Source organism: Pinus tabuliformis, chromosome 4_2, assembly GCF_031772625.1.
Source record: "Pinus tabuliformis cultivar Carrire ecotype Pingquan chromosome 4_2, CPIR1, whole genome shotgun sequence".
In the NCBI taxonomy this organism is placed as follows: Eukaryota; Viridiplantae; Streptophyta; class Pinopsida; order Pinales; family Pinaceae; genus Pinus; species Pinus tabuliformis.
The window spans coordinates 668501828-668522148 of record NC_142304.1 but is presented as its reverse complement, the minus strand read 5'-3'; positions in this window follow the sequence as shown (position 1 = coordinate 668522148).

Below are 20321 nucleotides of genomic sequence, written 5' to 3'. Positions count from 1 at the left end.
TCAGATGCAAAATGAAGATAGACATGTCACACATATCTTACATACTTCATCTAAGGGTTTTGAAGCAGAATGTTCCACGTCATCAGTGATACATCCTGCCACGAAGAAAAAGCGCAAGAAAAAGAAAATGAGAAAAAGATTTGATGCATCAGACAGCCACGAGCAGCTTAATTTTCGGATAGGAGAAAGTCCTATAGTATGAAGAATTGGACATGGCACATCCGATAAGCAGCCGACAGATTTGCTTGAAAGCAGGAAAATGCTCAGTATACACTTATTGAACGCATTTGATGCCAGAGGGCATCATCTGTATTGTATTTCTAACCCTACACCTTGTCATTTCAGCATTTTCGTTTCTGTTTTAGGATTAGATTTACTTTTTACTAGATAGTTAATAAATGAAGAGCTTATATATTTCCTGTGCTTAATGTTATATGATGATTTTTGGATCGACGCTACTTATGTATTGTTGTGTGTTGCGTGGATGCAGATTCTGAATTCTCACATTCCTACAGTGCAGCAACATGTCCCCAAGTAGAGCCAGATATTGACCACTACGTGTCAACTACCCATAGCAGTACACCCCCTTTTTTCGCAAAAGGGATAGCGCTTGATCGACGTGTCTGTGCCATTCGACTATCATCATCAGCCCGATCATGTTATGTTGTAAACCCAGTCTGCATGTGTAAATTGTAAATAATCTTAGCAGATCTGAATCATATATGTAAATTTCCTTAGCAAACCTGATTTTCTAGTGATAATCTATGTTCCGGAAGGTTTTTTGTCTCACCGATCCATGATCGGTAGAGTTTTCCTTCAGCCTAACCCCAAAGCGGGAATGAATTTTGTCATTAGAATCTTAAGGGAATCCTAGTGTGCTTCGAGTCTATGTAAAAGTAATTTGGAAATAATTCTAAGTATTTGGTTAGGTTATTACAAGTTGCTTGATATTCTAGATTATGTTTGTGTCCCAGAACTGGGTGGTTTATGAGGGTCTATGTCAAATGGGTTTTCCCCCTTGAGATGTAAAATTGTTAAAGTCATGATGTAAAGTGTCTTGAGGGTTAAAAAATGTTTTATCCCCTCATAAGTCCTAAGTCCTAGGGCCTAGGGGATTTTTCCAAAGGCTAAGTTCGAAAATCCAAAAATAAAAAATAAAATTAATAAAAAAGGGTATAAATAATAAAAAATAATAAAATTGAAAAATAATAAAAAGTTAAAATAAATAAAAATAAATAAATAAAAAAATTGAAAAATAAAATAAAATAATAATAAGTCAAAGTTTTGAGAAAATAAATGCAAAATTTTAATTTTTAATATATTAAAATGCATTTAAAATTTCGACAGATGAGATTGAAAGGGATTTTGATCCTCATCGATGGTCGAGATTAGTTTGACATGGATCACTCGAACTAGCCGTTGGGAATTTTTCCTTTAAATAGGGTGTCAGGGGTCATTTGAGATCATTCGATCTGAGAGTCGTGTGCTAAAGAAAGCTCTCTTGTAGTCATTTTTTGTGCAATAAAGAAAGACTTTGGGGTTGAAAATCTTGCTGGTGTTACTCTTCTGGAAATGCTGTAAGATGTTTCATTTTTCTGTATAATTTTGTTTTCAGTCATTGATAATAGCTTGATGAAGATTGATCTAGGCACAAGTATCTTGTCTGATCTCTGGGGTTTGAATGATAGTTTAATTTATGAAATAGAATGGCAGGTATCTCCATTTGATCTGAATTTCACTGTTGTTTTCTTCCTCTATGTTAATGGTTGATTTAAGCTGTGCAGGATATCTTTAGTTTTGAGTTTACCGGGTGTTCGGGGAAGTTCTCGGCTGAACCAGCCAACTCCCAGATTGCGTTTTCTGAAAGAGCCTAGCCAGTTTTAATCCCAGGCTTATCATTAGAATTTTTGTTGCAGATGCATGAAGGGTTTTCTGAAGCACCTCACATTAAATTTAAAATTCTGAAAATATTTATGTGGCATAATGGCAAATCTGGCTAGTTAGAGCCTTTAATTTCTAATTACTGTAATTATTTAGCTGATTTTTGTTAGGGTTTTAGGTTTCTTCCTTGCACATTTTACTTCTGGGTGTTCAGTTTTTGCAGGTTGCAGGTATAGATTTTGAAAATTTTTTAGGGTTTCCATCAGGGAATCTGGAGCAGGAAAGATTCAAAATTTTAATGAAATTTCTAGACTATGGGTTTGCTACTGCGTTTTCATTTTTCACTGCTGCCTGGCGTTTTATTGTTGCAGAAAAATTTTGAAATTTTTATAAGGGTTCACAGGTTTTCTAGAGAATCTCTTCATGCGCGGCTGCATCAACCTGCTGCCACCTGCCATCGCTATCTCAATTTTTCCTATTCACGTTGCCTCCACTCCAAAAAACTGCAAAAGAACAATTACCATTTTCGCTGGCAAAGATTTAAAAAAAAAACTCCACACATCGCTCTCTCTCCCTACGTTCAGCAAGCTGCCTGCACACTTCTCCAGCGCCCTTCCTCATTTGCGTGCTCCATTTACCTGCACCAAGAAACTCAAATTCATCCAGTTCTTCTTCCCATCGATAGCCTGCAAAAAACACACACCTGCATTCCTCACCCAGCAACTCAGCAATCTCCTCTACACGCTCAGTTTTTCCACGCTGCTCTCCTTTCCACCGTCGGGCTTGCATCAAGCTGCCTGCAGTCAATCCGCTGCCCACCTGCGTGCTGCATTTCTGCTACAAACCCGTCATCCCTTCAGCTCATCCCCCTTCTCAATCGTTGCCCAAGCTCTGCCCACGGCTCTTCCATCCTTCAAAGGCCTCACGTCGACTTGCAAATCCATTTCTCGGCAGTCGTTTCCATTGCCCGTCTTCTAGCTCTCACGCCAACCTGCAAACAATCACACAAAAAATAACCAGCGATTTTTGATATGTCTGCGTTTTGATTTATGGTTAAACGGAAGTTAGGGTAAGACATCTTTTCGTATAGTTTAGTTTTAGATTTTAGAATTAAATCTTTAGTTTAGATTTTAATTTTTTAGTTTATGTTTAGTTATACGTTTGCCTTTTTTTTTTTTTTTCATTTAGACTTAGATTTTTTTGTTTTTTTAACTTTAATAAAATAATAATAATAATAATAATCCTAGAAAAAAAAAAAAATCTAAAAGTTAGACTTTTATTTGTTTTATCTAGATTTAGATTTATTTAAAAAAAAAAAATATAAAAAAGGCATCAAAAAGTTCCTTTTAGATTTTAGATTAGACTTTAGTTTAGCTTTAAATTTTATTTATTCAGACTTTAGTTTAGCTTTAAATTTTATTTATTCAGACTTTAGTTTTGTGTTATGTTTAAGTTTAAAAATAATATCAAAAAAGCATAAAAGGTCCCTTTAGTTTAGTTTAGATTAGATCTCAATTTTATTAGGACTTTAATTTTTTTTTATTTTAAACTTTTAAATTTTTATAAAAACTAAAAAATTCATAAAAAGGATTTTTTTTAGAATTTAGTTTTTTTTTTTTTTCTTTCATGATTTTGATCATAAAATGAAAAATCATTAAAAAAAAAGTATTTAAAAAAAATAAAAATTAAATTTTTTTTTTTGAAAGAAAAGTTTTTTTCGGGGTATTTGATATAGCTAAATGTGCTTAAATTTTTACTTTTGAAGATTAGTTGGTCAGCATTTAAATTGCATGGTCATTCAAAGAATTTGATTTTTTGAAGTTTAACTGCTGGAACATTGTTAAAGCATTGTGCGTTTATCGAATATCTTACATTTCTTGGGTTATTTGATGATAAATGATTGTTTTACAAGGTTCATATTTCTACAGCATTTGATAAACAATTATTTAATCATTAACTTCATAAGGCACTGGTACATTAATTTCTAAAATCAATCAGGTGCTAAATTGCCTTGTGTCTCCCAACCCATTTGGTCCACAGTTGGTCTTCCTTTGTCCCATAGGGTCTACCCCCCTTAGCCTCGGGAGATGGCTTAAACGAAGAGATCGGGGATCAGGGTGACAGCCTCCGGTCTGAGCGTTGTCATGACAATCTGTGCGACAACAGGGACCATAGTAGTACTATGGATGGACACATCGTTGTATCTACTGTACTCCCTATGATAGGATGACCTCCATTCATCTGGGATCAGTAAGAGTGGTATGACACTCTCTGGGACTGACTTCGGGTCAGTGGAGGATGGTATGATACATCCTCGATCATTTCTTCTTCTTCATAGTTCAGAAGAGCAGAGCAGAGAAGAACTGAGTAGTGCAAGGCAGTGAATTTGATGGCAGAGATAGTACCAATGGTCAGATGGATTAGCAGATGGAGTTCTCCCTAGTTGAGAGGGAGTGTTAAAATTGGAAACTAGGGCCAAACTCCATGTGGGTCATCTTATTTATGGAAGCTAATATTTTTCTTGGATTCCTCTCATCGAGAGGTTTAGGATTGATCTAATGATCATCCGCTTCCGACAAGTATTTATGGAGATATGAATTTATTTGTATTTACTTGACAAATTGTCAAGGTCGGCGATCAGTTAAATGTGTGGCACACATGCTCAATGTTTCATATAAATACAAGTGAGGTTGAGGCATTATTCACTCATCTCATCTCATCTTACATTCTTATCTCTCTCTCATAACTTGATTGGGTAAACAAGGAGCAACATCTCTCACATGGGAGAAGGAGGACGCAACAAGGAAGATAGACGCAGCTAGGAGGAGGACACAGGTCTGTTCCAGCATTGACTGTGGTTGACCTAGGTGCAGCAAGCAAGGGATGACTGCATTGACCAGCGAGGGAGATGTTTTGACTACGGCCTAGTGTGGGGAGTCTCCTTCAAGCAAGCCGCAATTCTGATCTGTTGTTCGTTGACTTGATTTGACCATCGAATTGACCAGCGTTGACTGGTTAGGGTTGACCGCAGGGCTGCCAATGCGTTGACTTGTTTTGACCATCTCTTTTGGGTTGTTTTGGGTTGACCTTCATTGTTGTTGAAGTCCAAGTTGACCAAGGTTGATTCAAGGTCATTTGTGGACTGTTTGACCAACATTACAAGTGCTTGTTAGGGTTTTTATTACTGCTGTCATAAATTACAGAATTGTACATTTTTACTATTTCTCTCTGCTGAGCTGTTGAAGATTATAGAAGAATTGATCAAAGGGTTTCCCCACATTGGGATTTGTCCCTGGCTAGCCGCCACATCTGGTGTCTCTTGTCTTGGCTTGTTTTTTGTCGATTTATTAATGTTCTATCAACACTTTACTTTATGTTAATGTGATTACTTAACAATGGCTAATAAAAAGAAATTGAAGTAAACTACACTAAGCATAGAACATACCAGAAATTAACAAGAAGGAAGCGCAGCAAGAACAGGTACAACAGGGGGCGCAACATGTAAAAACAGATGAAATTGTGCCCATACAGGTAGTAGACTCATCCGAACAGCTGGCACCAAGCAGACATGGTAAGCAATCGTAGGAGAAAGACTTCGCTCAAGAGATTGAACAAGCACTTGAGCAGGTGGATACAGATATGGAGAAAATACAGCTACAGCAAGACATCGACCTCATGCCTTACCACCAAGAGGTTGACCTACCAGCTTCACTGGATCCGGAAGCGGAGCAAGTCCCAAGCGACCAAGGAGACACTGAGATCCTTGGAGAAAATCCGGAAGAAGAGATGTACAACATATCATTCGACGAATCATAGCATAGAGTTTTGCAATCGCGCAAAGTGTCTACTCTGGATGTTCACACATCTCCTGCACAGTTTAAGGAACGATTGATTGTGTCTGACATGCGCAAGCATCCAGCAACATTGGTCAATGCTACCAAAGCATATGTCAAAGCCACTAGCTTGAGTGTTCGTTTCTTGATAGTTGAGAACGAGGAAATGGCTAAGGAGTTACAAACGGCCAAGCAAGGAGGAGAACTGGTTATAGCATCCACCTGAGCAAAATTAAAGAAGGCGATACTATATGAAGTATTGTCCCTTGAGACATTCATGTGGGCGTTGTATCAATGTTGCACGAAGCGGGAGCGAAGCGGAAGCGCGGAAGCGTCATTTTCCAAAAATCTAGGAAGCGAAGCGTCCGCGGAAGCGTCTGCTATATATATATATATATATTTTTATATTTTTTTGCATTTATACTCAAAACAAACATCCAAAATACCAAATTAATTGTAGAAGACATGAAAACATGCATATTTTTGCATAAATCAAGATAGATATGGCATCCATGATTCCATTGTAGTTACTTACTAGTACAACAATCATCTATATTCTAGCTATTACAAACATACATCAAATTTTTAAGCATATTATAAAACATAAAACATTTAAGCATATTATAAAACATAAAACATAGAGCATATTATGATTTATCTAGCAAGTGAGCAACTGTCAACATTTGTCATGTCCAAAATTCAAATAATAATGTTTACAAAATATGTCACTTGGTCACCGCCAAGCCAAAAAGGTTCAAAATTCAAATTCACAAGTCTACAAGTCTAATGAGTAATCTATGACAAAAAGAAGTAGATTGTGAATATATCTACTAATCTCTCCTCCTTCCACCACGAATAGAACGTGATGGCGGGCCTCCACGTGGTGGCAATGAAGAAGATGGTCCCTGTGTAAGTCGTGGCACTGGAACTGATGAAGAAGAACCCCCTGCTGTTGGTGTTGAACCATGGAACCTAGGAACCAAGGGACCAGATGGGGGTGGGGGTGGTGGCATATCAACACGGTCATCATCATCCTAGAATCGCATAAAAAATTCATGCAAAAAAAAAAAAACACTAGTTAACAAAAAAATTAAAAACATGAATTAGAGAAATGCTTTATAAGGGAAAATTGGAAAATTCATACCACAATGGACATACTTGGATAAGAGCATCCTCTAATTGCTCTAGTCGCAACACTCCATCCTCCAAATTGGGCTCCTCTGGATTCTTGTCCCAAGTCAACAAGTCTTTATTAGACTTTGCATCTTCACAGTAATGGGACAACAATCGCAAGTTGTAATGAACATAAACCAAGCTCTCTGCCCGGTCTAAATTCAACCTGTTCCTTTTAACACTGTGGATGAAAGAATAAGAGCTCCAACACCTCTCTGCAGAAGAAGTGTTTACCACCTGTGATAGCACCCGCAATGCCAAACTCTGTAGAAGTGGAGTAGCCCCTCCATGCATGTTCCACCACTCAAGAGCAGAAAAATGCTCTCGATCTTGAATTGCATGCATGCTCCCAAATGGACCAGTGTTGAGCGTATAGTTGCTCACCTGTCTCCGTACCAATGCAGCCTCCTCATTATCAGGGATTAATCTACTCAATGCAGCCATATATTTTTCGTGAACCTCTCTATCTTGGTGTGGTTTTTTCCTGCTTCCCCCCCCAGGTGCTGGTGTTGAAAGCCATGATGGATGATAGTATTTAGGTGTCAAAACATATGCTAATGCATGCAATGGAATATTTAGCATTTCCCATCGGTTTTGCACCTCTACACGAATATAATTGTACAAGGTGGTATCTCTAGGCTCAACAATGTCTTTAATCTGCCCCAACATGCTATCCATTTGCTCATACACCTCCCCAATTACTGGTCGATCTGAATCTGCAAACTTGATCATGTAATAAATTGGTTTGGTGAATTGCAAAACATATTTAACCTGTGACCAAAAGTAACTGTCAAGAACAGTGTCCTTGACTACATTAGCACCATCTGTGTCAGTGTTAATTTCATCCCATGTTTCAGCACACACCAGATTAGTTAAAGCTTGTCTCACCCTCACTAGCCGCCTAAAGGTGAGGTAATAACTAGCAAATCTTGTCTTTGCAATTTTAAGCAATTGCAACTTGGAGTAAGTGCCATAGAAGTAGTTTACCCTTGTATGCCCTGTGATGAATTTAATGAGCTGCTTCCCTTTCCTGTAAACCTCAGCAATCCACCCACAATCTTTGTGTTTCACAATATCATGCATCAAAAGGTTCAATGTGTGAACCAGGCACCCAGACCAAAAGATGTGTGGATGAGTACGCTCAATAATTTTTCCTGCTGCCTTACAATTTGCTGCATTATCTGTGATCACTTGAACCACATTATTCGGACCAACATCTTTGATTGATTTCAATAGGAGATCTGCAATGTTTTGTGCAGTTGCACTGATGGAGGAGGAGTCATGACATGCAATAAATACTGCACCACTAGAAGAAACACCAAGAACATTTATCAAATGTTGGTTTCTAATATTTGTCCACCCATCTGATACAATGGATACCCCAGAATCCACCCACTCATGTGTAAAACGTGTCAAAGATCTTTGAACCTTAGCTTTTTCTCTTTCTAATAACACTGTTCTAGCTTTCTCATAGTTGGGGGCCTTGTATCCTTTTGGGGCTTCATTGATGGCCTTTACCATGTCATGCCAATAGGGAGAGCGAAGCACATTGAATGGTACACCGCAAGCACAAAGAAAACGGACTATCTTTCCATCCACATCATCCCTCCCAGAAACATTAAGGAAATCCACTATTGTTTTTCTACCTCCAGAGGTTGCAGAAGTACCATGAGGAGATGGGCAACTACCAAATTTAGAGGTTGCACTTGATTCAGAATGAGTTTTTTGTTTCTTGTTTTTTCGTTGTGCAGCCATCTCTATTTGGATGTATTTTCTTCTTTCTTCAGTTGAAATGTTTGGGCAAATTTGTACCCCCACAGAACCCTTTTTTTCATCACTGTCCAGCACCCCACAAAGATGACTCCTCAGACGGGTATATGAACCCGTATATGGTTTTCCTCCATGACAACCATGAGGGCACACAAATTTGTAAGATCCACCACCCTTTCCCCCATCAAGTTTGGTCACATAGTTCCACAAGGGATTTGATGTACCTTTCCCATCTTGTGCTTCAGTGTCCCCTTCAAGTTCATCCCCTTCCTCTTCAAACCCTTCCTCCTCATCATACATTGGGTCACTACTATTAGGACCAAGTTCATCCCCTTCCTCTTCCCCTCTATTCCTCACCCTTGCCATCATTAAAACCAAGAGTGGAATGATACATAGAAGCCAAAAGAACACCATCTTGGAATATGGATATAGGTGGTGGACAACCTGTAAATAAAGGAGCAAGTAGAAACAATGGGAAAGAGTAGGAGAGGGAGGAGAAAAATACAACTTTTTTTTCAAAAAAACAAGGGAGTTTGGGGTTTGAACTTACCTCTTTAGCTCTTGTAGATGAAGTCCTCCAAGCTCCTCCTCCTTCTCCTAGCTCCTCCTTCTTCACTCCTCCAAGCTCTCCTCTCTTCTCCTCTCATTTCCTCTCTTCTCTTCTCCTCTCCTCTCTTCTCTTCTCCAACTCTCATAAACTCAAAGTGAGAAAATGAGAAGAGAATGGGGGCTTTATTCTTTTCTAAACTCACCCTAAACTCACCCTAACCCACCCCCTCATGCTAAGTTAAGTTAACTTTTAAAAGAAATTAAAAAAAAATTTAAGTTAATTTTTGCTGCCCGCGGGTTGCGTCCGGGTTGCGTCGGGTTGCGTCCGGGTTGCGTGCGGGTTGCGTGCGCTTCCGGGCGGGTTGCGTGGCGCAACCGGATGCCCGAATCGCCCTCCGAAGCGCGGATCCGGGGCAACGCCACCTAAAAACCAGGAATCGTTTTTAAAAAACGGAATCGCGCAACCTAAAATTTGGAATCGCGCTTCGCCTGGAGATTCTGGAACGATTCCGTACGGGTCGCGATTCCGGCTTAGGATCCGGGGGGGGGATTCCTGCAACTATGCGTTGTATTCCAAGTTTGGTATCATGAATAAGGCAGTTGTCCATCTCAACGGTTGGCAACAGCGATGTGCTAGGATATCACGTATCTTGTTAAAGGTGCATACTATTGTTGACTACATGCAAGCATGGACAATGAGATACAAGGGAGTCCCGTTACACTTGCTCATGATGATGAAGCCCAGAGCGATTGAGCTGAACGCACGTATCCGGAGTCAGATCTGAAACTATGAATTTCTCCCGTAGCTCATCACTAGTTTGCAAGCTTCCCATGCATGGGTATTCAGGAGTATGGATGTTGTTGTGCGCGCACATGTGATCCCATCTATTGGGACACTCACCGAGGCAAAGACAAAGGCACAAGTCTGACTGGAGCTTGACTCGTACTTTGACGAGTTGATGCACATAGCCACCAGCGCAGACTTGGTGATCAGTGCAGACACCATGCATCAGTATGTCATTGGTCCAGCCGCACTCAAGACAATGATGCGCATGTTATCAGACGAGTTGGACAGAGGAGCTAGAGCAGTGTACCCAGATGTTATAGAGGAAAGAGTTCGTTTCTAGAAAGATGTCACCATAGAGTACACGAACACCATCGCGGACTACCAAGCTTGGCATCAGTTCGCTACTATCAACCACCATGAGAATGTAGAAGAGTTGGTCTTCCTATAGTTGTCCGAGTCATAGTAATGTCTTGCATGGCTTGCTCAAGCCTATTTTGTCTCACATGGGTACATGTGCAGATTGTATGTAACATCTTGTCAAGTGGAAGTTCAAGTGTCGATAGTTGGATGTAATAGTCATAGAGTATATGAAGAGTCATGAGGGTAGATGAACAGTCACAAAGGGGAATGTCAAGGGCCACCCCACCCTTTGCTATATATAGTTCCTCATAACTCATTGTAGAGGCTTTTGGTCAGCCAAACTTCTGATAGGAGTATCTTAGAGAAAGCTTGGAGAGTATTGTAATGAGCCTTGGCTTCTCCACTATGCAGAGCTAGTATATCTCTTTGGAGGAGCAGGCGACAGTGACTGTAAATTGTAATGTTCCGTTGTCGGAACTAGTGGGTGGTCATGGTTGTATTGTATGATTGGAACTTTCACTTCTTAATATAACAGAGTCAACACGTTTCATGCATATGTTGTTATTGTATTTCAGCTAACTTGTTTACTCTAATAATATATGTATCTGTTTTCTTATGCATGCATGTATGGCTTTCCGGTATAAGTATGTATGAATCTCACTAAAATGTGTTGTTGGTTTAACCATCACATTGGATTGCTAGCTCACTTGCCTTCCAGTTTGTGATGCATCTTTGCTCATGTGTTCCCTTCTTAACTCCATGCTTTCACAGGTTTCCAATGGGTGCACTCACCTCACCCTCCATGTGTTAGAACCGCTCATGCACCTTCCTTGACTTGCTACATATGTCACACACTTTGCTACCAACAGGGACATCTTACTTTCCTCTGCGTGCAACCGTGGTCAAGGCGATACCGTACGACCCACTGCTGGGACTCCTACACCAAACGGTCTGAGGTCTAGTTGGGACTTCTTACCGAGGAGATCCCCTGACATGGTAGCGGGTCTAGCACCGTCAACATTTCTGGCACTAGAAGAAGGGCCAGATGACAAGCTGTCTTGTCATCCTGTTTTGGACCTTTGCACATCTATCATGGATTCTATTACACTCATCCCTCCATGATGTCTTTCACATGCCGAACCTCTCAACATCACGAGGGAGTTTTTTGATCTCTTGTCCGAATTCACGTATGATGGTGAAGGCGAAGTAGCCCGACCTGAGTACTTAGAAGACTTCTATGTATTCCTTGAGAATGCAGAAGAGTTCTATGCTGAAGAGGCCATTCTGCTGCTATCATAGACACTTCGCGAATCCCCACAAGGGTGGTGTTGCAGTCAGCCTCCCGGCAGTGTGCACTCACTTGAGTAGTTCTATGATCTCATTGAATCTACTTTCCATAATTTTGATCAGAACTTCTTGACCACTGTGACAACAACGGAAGGCCCCACATGAATCGTCTATGGAATTTTGGGAACGCTTTCGTGTGTTACAATTTCAAGCTCTGAAAAGTCAGATGAAATTTCCATATCTTTGGGATAGATTCAAATATTGTCTTAAAAAATCAGTCAATCCCAAGAAGAAGTTCAAGCCCAAGCCCCGTTCAGCATACTTCAGTGATGGATCTGCACAATCACAGATGGACATGGTCATTGTAACAAGTGACTGTTCGTCGTCCCCTCATCAAACAGCTCCACCACTGTAGAGTGATGTGGGAGAACAGGCACACACATCTGTTCAACTGTCACATCCTCCCAACATCGCTCCTTCCGATTTTCGCGCAAGATCGGTTGGTTTATCACTTGCATTTTGTACCTCAACCTCCGTCTTTGTACTCGGATGATCCTCCAGATTGTACTGTCTTGTGTTCTTTCGTTCCAGACTCTACACATGTTGTGAACAAGGATCAAGCTATTGACGGAGTTGGTGTTGCACAACCAACCTGCGTTGTTATTCATGAAGAGTATGACTGGGAGCTTCAACATCAATCCTCGGTGAAGGATGACTCCCTTCTGTCCGAGCCTCCTCCGTTTTTTCCTGACACCTTTGGTGATCCTGTCATCCATGATTTCACATGTGTATCTCCGTCTACGGATGTACCCATTGTTGATCATTCGCAGAAGACACCAAATGTCAGTCCATCATCTGACAATGGAAAGGATAAATTATTCATTGAAAATCCACTTGATTTTTCATATACCTTTTCCGGAAACACAGAGGGTGAATTTTTCCGCTTCTCATCTACCCCTCTGTTTGATTCATCAGATCATGAGGATGACGATGAAATCATTGGTTTCACTGATCATAGCTATCGTAATCTATTTACTCCCGTATTTGATCACGATGATGATCCTATCACAGTTGATTTTTCGAAGCCACCTGTTTATGATGATCTATCTGTTGACGAAGTCGAAACCCCGCAGATTGTCGAGGCACTTCAGCCTGAGCTGATGGTTATGTCAGGCCCTCGCTGTCTTAAGGTTGGTTTCACTTCCAATCAGGAAATTGTTGAAACACCCAAGGCTCCTCATCACTCATCTGTATGCATTGAAGATCAATCTCACACAGATCATGCTTCCTCCACTCGAACTACACGATCCCATCGCTCATGCATTGGAGGAATCTTACATAGCAAGCACACGTGCACAATGCAAGTTGTCTTTGTTTCTTTCATTTGCTTGCATGTCACAGTTAAGAGTATGCGTATGCTTAACAGCTGCACGTAGTGTCGCATTGCACCGTGATAAGTCCACGGACTACATGTCATGTACTTGCACTCACTTATGTTCTGTGGACACAGTTAAACTTGGAGTGTGTTTGTCTTCATTGTTATATCTTTCATGTTTGCTAGTTCGCACAATGTGTTGTTTGCGAACCATGCCTTCACCAACATGGGTCGACCAATGCGTCAGTGGCTGCATTGGAAGTATCACTTCACGTGATCAGGCCCATGCACTATTAGTTTAGGAGTAGGAGTAGTGTTTTCTTTTTGTTTGTTTGCTTCTTACTTTGCATGTATGTTTTATTTTTACCTTGCATGTTAGCTTATTTGCATGCTTGTTTGCTTACTTGCTCTCCTTACGGATTTACTTCTGCTTTCACTTTGTTTTGTGTTTGTTTGCTTGTTTACATTCGTAGGTTAGTTTTGCATGAAACCATGTGCGACTCTTCAAACAAGTTGGGTAAAGTACAAGAGGACTTGTACAGTTATCAATACTTGGTTATCTGTCGTCCTACCGCTGTATGAAGAACTTGTTATCTTCAGTCCATGATATGTCGATGGAAAATATGTATTGCTCGAAGTGAACCTTGATGAAGACACAACATTTGCACGCTAACTAGTGTCACCTACTCTAGTTGGTTGTTTTGGGTTAACCCTTGGCAGCTCAGTCAAGTAGAGTAAGGTGAGAGGGAAAACCTCAACAAGCACGTCAAAGGTATATATAAACTACTTCTTTGAAGAAACAACCTCTTTGGCTCCCAATAAGTCGGGATTGCTCTTCCGCCTTTGAAGTGAATAAGTGCTATGCACAGTTATGAAAATGAAAAAATAAAAAATTGAAAAATGAAGAAGGTGAAAGAAGAGAAAGGCTTCTTGCGCAGAGAGGTGATGCAAGTAACTTCGTCGGGGTACTGACCAGGCTCGCTGGCAGCGGAGCGATGCTTGTGTTCCTGCGTGACTCTGTCAGGGTACTGTCCAGGCCTGTTGGCAATGGAGCAACACCAAAGATGAAACTAAAACTCTGATGACTATACTGCTTGTGCACCAATATACCCCTCATCCCCAATCAAAACAACTGTGTTGCCTTGGCTTGGAATGTGTGTCAACCAACCAAGAGCTTGGCAGATGCTATATCTTACAATCAAGCAAGTGTGGAAACTAAGACAAACAGAGAACTGAACAATACTTCCGGAGGTGTTAGACTTGCTTTTCATGAACAAGGTCCATTCGGAGAACTAGAATTCTATGAGTGTGTCACTAAGTGTCGTAGCGGCTACAACCACACCCCAAAATTTTTCCTTAGCTTCGTTTTGGAGCCTCCCCACCAACCATCCTCAACAGCATGTCTTGCACTATCAAGTACATGAGCTTCATTGGTTCTCTAGCAACTTGCCAGCCTGTGCATGATAGCTTGCTTCACTCCCCTCACAGGCTGCTACTCCGGACTTGGTAAAACCGCTGGCTGAGCAGCTCCCTCAAGAAATTGTGCAATTCTGGAGGGGAACCAGCCTTCCCTCCAGAAATTGTGGAAATCTGACTGGCAGCCTGCTGGGCTCAGAAAATGCGGAATCCTTTCAGCCAACCTTCCCAGTGAAAACTGCACAATCTGGCCCAACAGTGCTGCTCAGCCTAGAAATTATGCAATTCTGGGCAGCAGTCAATTGCGCCTCCCAAAAATTGTGCAATCCCTCTGGACAGCCAACCCAGCTTCCTCCCAGAAACTGCGCAAAAATCTCCCTCAGTCAAGCAGGCTGTTGCATGTGCCTTAAGGTTGACCGGTTCCACCCAGGACCGAGAAAACTTGACTTGCATGCATGGGCTGCTTTTTCCCGAAGTAGCAAAACCAACAAGAAAAATCATCCGTAGATTTTAGGGAGCTATTTTTAGCAGCTGGAGGTTACATGCAAAGATCGTTTTAGAAACTTTTCTCCAAGTGTCGCTTTTTCCTAGATTTGTGGCATGCGCGTCATGAGCCTCAAAATTATTTATTCGACGATACAGAGCTCATTATTCACATCAATCTTGGAACTCTGACATCCCACAACACATCCAGGAGTCTTCGACACATCTAGCTCAGCGATTTCTGGGTAAGTCCGCTTAACTTGTCTTTTGCAGCATTTCTGTCGCTTTTTGTGTTTTGGCTTGTGTGAGTGTTGTCTGCTTGATTTATGTGAATGTTTGTTGTTGTTTGCATGCATATTAGCTTGTACAAGCACCGTTTCAATTTTTGTTAGCATCTCACTGTTGTCGCATGCATGACATTGTTTTGCACGAACGATCGCTGATTTGGCGACTCGTCTCACACACATGCATGTTGTTCCGTTTTCTGAATCTTGCATTCGTTGTTTGCATGCATGATCATTCACCTCTTCTTACACTCAGTATCGCCATGCATTCACATCTTCATTTACTTTCAGTTGCCCGTCGGTGGGTCTGGGAAACCTTGGCCCGAACTTTGCCTCACCAAGGCAGCATTGTGCAATTCTGAGAGGGAAGGCTCTGCCTTCCTCCCAGAAAATGTGCAATTCTTGTTAATCAAGGTTGTCATTGATGTCAATATGGCATTGACCGAGATGTCAATATTCTTGAGATGTTGGGTCCCAGATGATGATGTCAGGACTCTTGTTTGACAAGGATACCATCAAAGAAGATGTCAAGCCAAAAAGATGTCAAACCATTAATGAAGAATTCCTAAGGAGCCCTTGAACTAACTATAATGTTGCATGTGCCTTGATGATCTAGACCTTAACCCTTGATGACATATGGAGTCATACACTTGATGATGTCATACTCTTTAAAGAATGACCACACTTTGACATAATTGGAAGACTACTTTGGTGTCTTTGACAAATTAATGAAGGCTGCACTATGACGTATTACTGCACTATCATTGAATACATGATGCTATACCTTCATCATGATGTTGGATACTATCATGATGATATTATTGGTGCAAAACAATGGAGAAGCCACGCTGTCCCAAAACTATTCCAAATATTCTATGCACAAAAATTTAAGGACAGTCACAAAGAAAATTAATTTTCACTACCTTAGAGGCAGCCTCTCAATGTGATTCCTAGACCATCTTTTAGAGCATAATTTTTCCTTTCCAATGAGCTATTACACAGCCCGAAACTCCAAGTGGTTTGAAAGTTATGAATTTTTGAAGTTAATTTATTAAATCTGGACATGGAGCCGACCTGAGCAGCCGACACAAGTCGGCCTCCAAACAGCGATGTTTCTTTTCATTTTGCTGTGCGAAAAACACTATATATAAGGATTTCAGACCTCATTTTAACCATAAAATTTCAGTGAAAAACACAAAATTCGGTGGTCATTTCAGAGATAAAAACACAGGACAGCAAGGAGGTTGTGGAGGACAAGGAATATTTCAGTTTGGGTCTTTTTTGATTGGCTACCTGTGGAGTAATATATTGAAGCTCGGATGCAAGAACAGGAGTGACTTTCTAATTCAGACAGTGGTGAATTCTTGCTAGGTCAGATTATTATCCTTGAGCTCAGTGCAATAGGACAGTGTTTCTTCAGCTCAGATCGGTGCAAAACATAACAGTGATCTGTTTATCACCTGAAGCTCGGACTTTGTATTGTAGTACAGTGGGTAGGGTTTGTTTTGTTGTGGCTCAAACTTCTTATTACATCACAGTATTCAGCTCATCCTTAGACCTGTGCTTTGGATCTACTATAACTCAGAATAGGTGCAGTATTTTGGACTGTTTTAGCTCATCATCAAACTTGTGCTTTGGATCTGCTGTAAGCTCAAATTAGTGCAGCAATCTAGGGACTGTGGAGCAGTACTGTCCCTCAGATAAATTTCGGTTTGTGGAGTGCTCAGATTTTGTGCTATGGATCAAGTATAAAGGACTGTCATAAGATTGGGTTAAGTGGTGAGCTAGGCTGTGATTGCAGCATTAATACTCTCAGACTTTCAGTAAAAGAATGGCTACAGACAGTCCAACACTTTGAAGTTTCAGAGCTTTACTGTTAAAGCAACTGTGGTGGCATCAAAGCATATACAGTTAGTGGTGAGGAATTATAGGTTGAAGAATATTGGACACTCAAGAAAAAATCTTTTTGAAGCTAGTTGAACATTTGAGGATTGTTGAAGACACCTTGTCGAAGCAGTTTTGTGGGAGAGCATATTTGAAGTCTTGTAGAACCAATATTAAAAAATTGAACAGTGAAGAATTTTGATGAAGGCCCCTTGAAGAATTCTTGGAGCAGACCTAGTGCAGCATAGTGAAGAATCTTGGAAAATATCTTGGAGTACCTTGAAGACATATTGAATATTTGTGGAGATTATTGGAGACTGTGATGTCATCATGAGATGACTTGGAGAATTTGATTGGGTACCATGAAGGACAGCGGAGACACCTTCATGTGTAGAGATCAAGGTTGTCATTGATGACATAATGTGGAGACTACAGTGAAGACGAAGATAGATAGGGCTCATTGAAGAATACATTGGGAGCCGTGAGTTACCACCAAACATATCTTGACGAAGTATTGCAGTGGGTTGGAGCCTCGAAAAGACAAGTTTGGTGCCTTGGAGGATAGGGTTGGAGCCCTAGAGGATTGGTGTCCTCAATAAACCAAGTCGGAGCCTGTACTAGAGAAGGGTTAGTGCCCTAGGGGTTGGAGCCTCTAAACGCAAGGTCAGTGCCTTAAGCAGATAAGGTTGGTGCCCTAGAGGTCAGAGCCTCACAAAATTCAAAGTTGGTGCTTGGCAACAGGTTGGAGCCTGGGAGATTGAAGATTGGTGTCTTCATTTAGTGTTGGAGCCCTATATACATTGTACTTGATTTATTGTGAAAAAGAAATTAATAAAAGCATTTATTCTTATTGTTCATTTTCTATTCTAAATATAAATGATCTAACTGATCTCTCAGTATTTCCAACAATTGGTATCAGAGCCAGTACCTTCATTCAAAGCCTAACAACTTGAAGGTTGATCATTAGAACACAAATGGCAAAGCCAAGGAAGAAAGTCTCCAATCATCCTAAAGATGTGTCTCCGTCAACCGCCGAAATTGAAGTCAATCAATTTGTGAAGGCTCCGTTGTTCAATGGTAACTTTGATATATGGGAGGCAAGAATGAGGAATTTCTTAAAACTCAAGGCATTGAAGTCTGGAAATCGGTGATTGTTGATAGCATGATGGATGGAGAATCCAAGGAACATAATACAAGAGAAATGAAAGCAATCTTGAATGGGCTACCTGATTCTATGAAGGCCAATTTTGAAAAATGTTCATTAGCAAAAGGAATGTGGGATAAACTTCATGATCTTCACTCAAAAGGAGCGTTGACAATGATCTCTAGTCAAGAAAATGATGGAAAACAAGAAGGAAATCTAGAGCCCATCAAGGAAGCTAAAGATAAGAGTGATGACATCAAGGCTAAAGAAGACCTAGAAGATGAAGAGAATGAAAAAGATTTTGAAGAAGATCTCCTCACTAAACTTATGGCTGCCATGGAAGAGATTAACAATTTGAAAAAGGAAAATGAGGAACTTAAGAAGAAAGCACAAGTTGGTGACCAGGACAAGACAAGGAAGGAATTTGACCTTGTCAAACTTCAAGTACAAGAAAGAGATGAGGAGCTCACCAAGATTAAGGAAGAATTTCATCAAAATAAGAGAAAGCATCATGAAGAAGTCATATCCATGACAAATCAATTGGATAAGGCAAAGAAACGGGAAGATACCTTGTCAAGCCACCTTGAACAAAGGCACAAAAGCTTGAACAAACTTGAAGCAGAGATTGGTCAATACAAGGAAGAGGTCTCCTCCCTTAGATCTCAACTAGAAGAAGCAAGGAAACAAGAACAAGGAGCTGAGAAGGTGATGGAAGCTTTGACATTCATAGAAGGACAAGTTGATGAAGCAGAAAAGGAGAGAAACACCATGATATGCCAACTAGAAAAAAAAAAAGATGACAACATCACCAAGTTAAAATCAGAAATCACTTCGCTTAAGGCCCAATCATGTGAAGAAACCAAGATGAAGGAAGAAATGGAGATCATTCTATCAAAGAAGGATGAAGAATACAAGAAAATGAAGGAAGAAATTGTCTTTTTAAAAAATGAAGTTGACTTGCTGAATAAGAACTTGAAAAGTTCTCAAACCCTAGATGACATCCTAAGTCATCAAAGGTATCCCATTGATAAATCAGGTCTTGGCTATGCAAGTGAATCCTTAAGCAATAATGATGTAAACCCTAATGATTCAAACAATAAGGATGTGAAGAAGCTTGGAAGAAATGTTGATGCTCCGAGCAAAGGCAAGAGTCAAGTTGACATTGGAAGAAATCCTACTCTAAGAAGAAATGCAGATGGTGTCAAGGATGCAAGAAGCAATGGTTATCATCAAAGGATCCCAAGGCAAAAAGACTTCAGAAATACATCAAGGAAATCTCCATCTCCCAGGTACCAAATTTTATTTCTTGGTTATTGTTATGCTTTTACAAACTTTGGGCACATCGCAAAAGATTGTAGGGCATATCACAAAGATAAATATAATGGTCCTCGTCAATCTCTGAGAAGCAATTTTGCAAGAAGAAGTCATGATTTCTTATTCAAGAACAACATAGAGTGCTTCAAGTGTCATAACATTGGAAATATGGCACGTGATTGTAACTTGACTTGGGTGCCTACTCAGCTAGAACTATGCCAGAGAAGAAAGTTACACAAGTATGGAGAATGAAGCAAATACAATCCAAAAATCTCTTGAACACTCTAGCCAACAACACATGTTGTTGACTTGATGAAGTCATCCTTAATATTCCAGGTATTTGATGGGGAGACTCTGCCGAAAGGAAGACCATGCATACAGTTAGGGGGATCTTATGATGATTAAGCATTCTTGCAGAAGCCATCCGTGAATGAGCCTTATGAAATCCTTGATGAGCTATATTGACAATCATTCTTTGATAGATCATTTCTCAGGATCACTCCATTGAAGAACATGATCTCTTGTCTATCCAACGCTCTCTTGTTGATGATGTCTTCCACTTGATCACTAAGCAGGTAATCTTTCCTAAGCTAGAGGAGGTTGTGCAGACAGGGGGAGTTGGTTCATCATATAAAGGAATGTAAGCACATCTATCATGAACCACATTGCCAGAAAGAAGAAGCACTGTGACAGGGAGAGTAACATACCTATGAAGAACTACTATTGATGAAGAAAAGAAGTAGCTTGATAGGGGGAGTACATGGGCACCTCGTTTGCCATT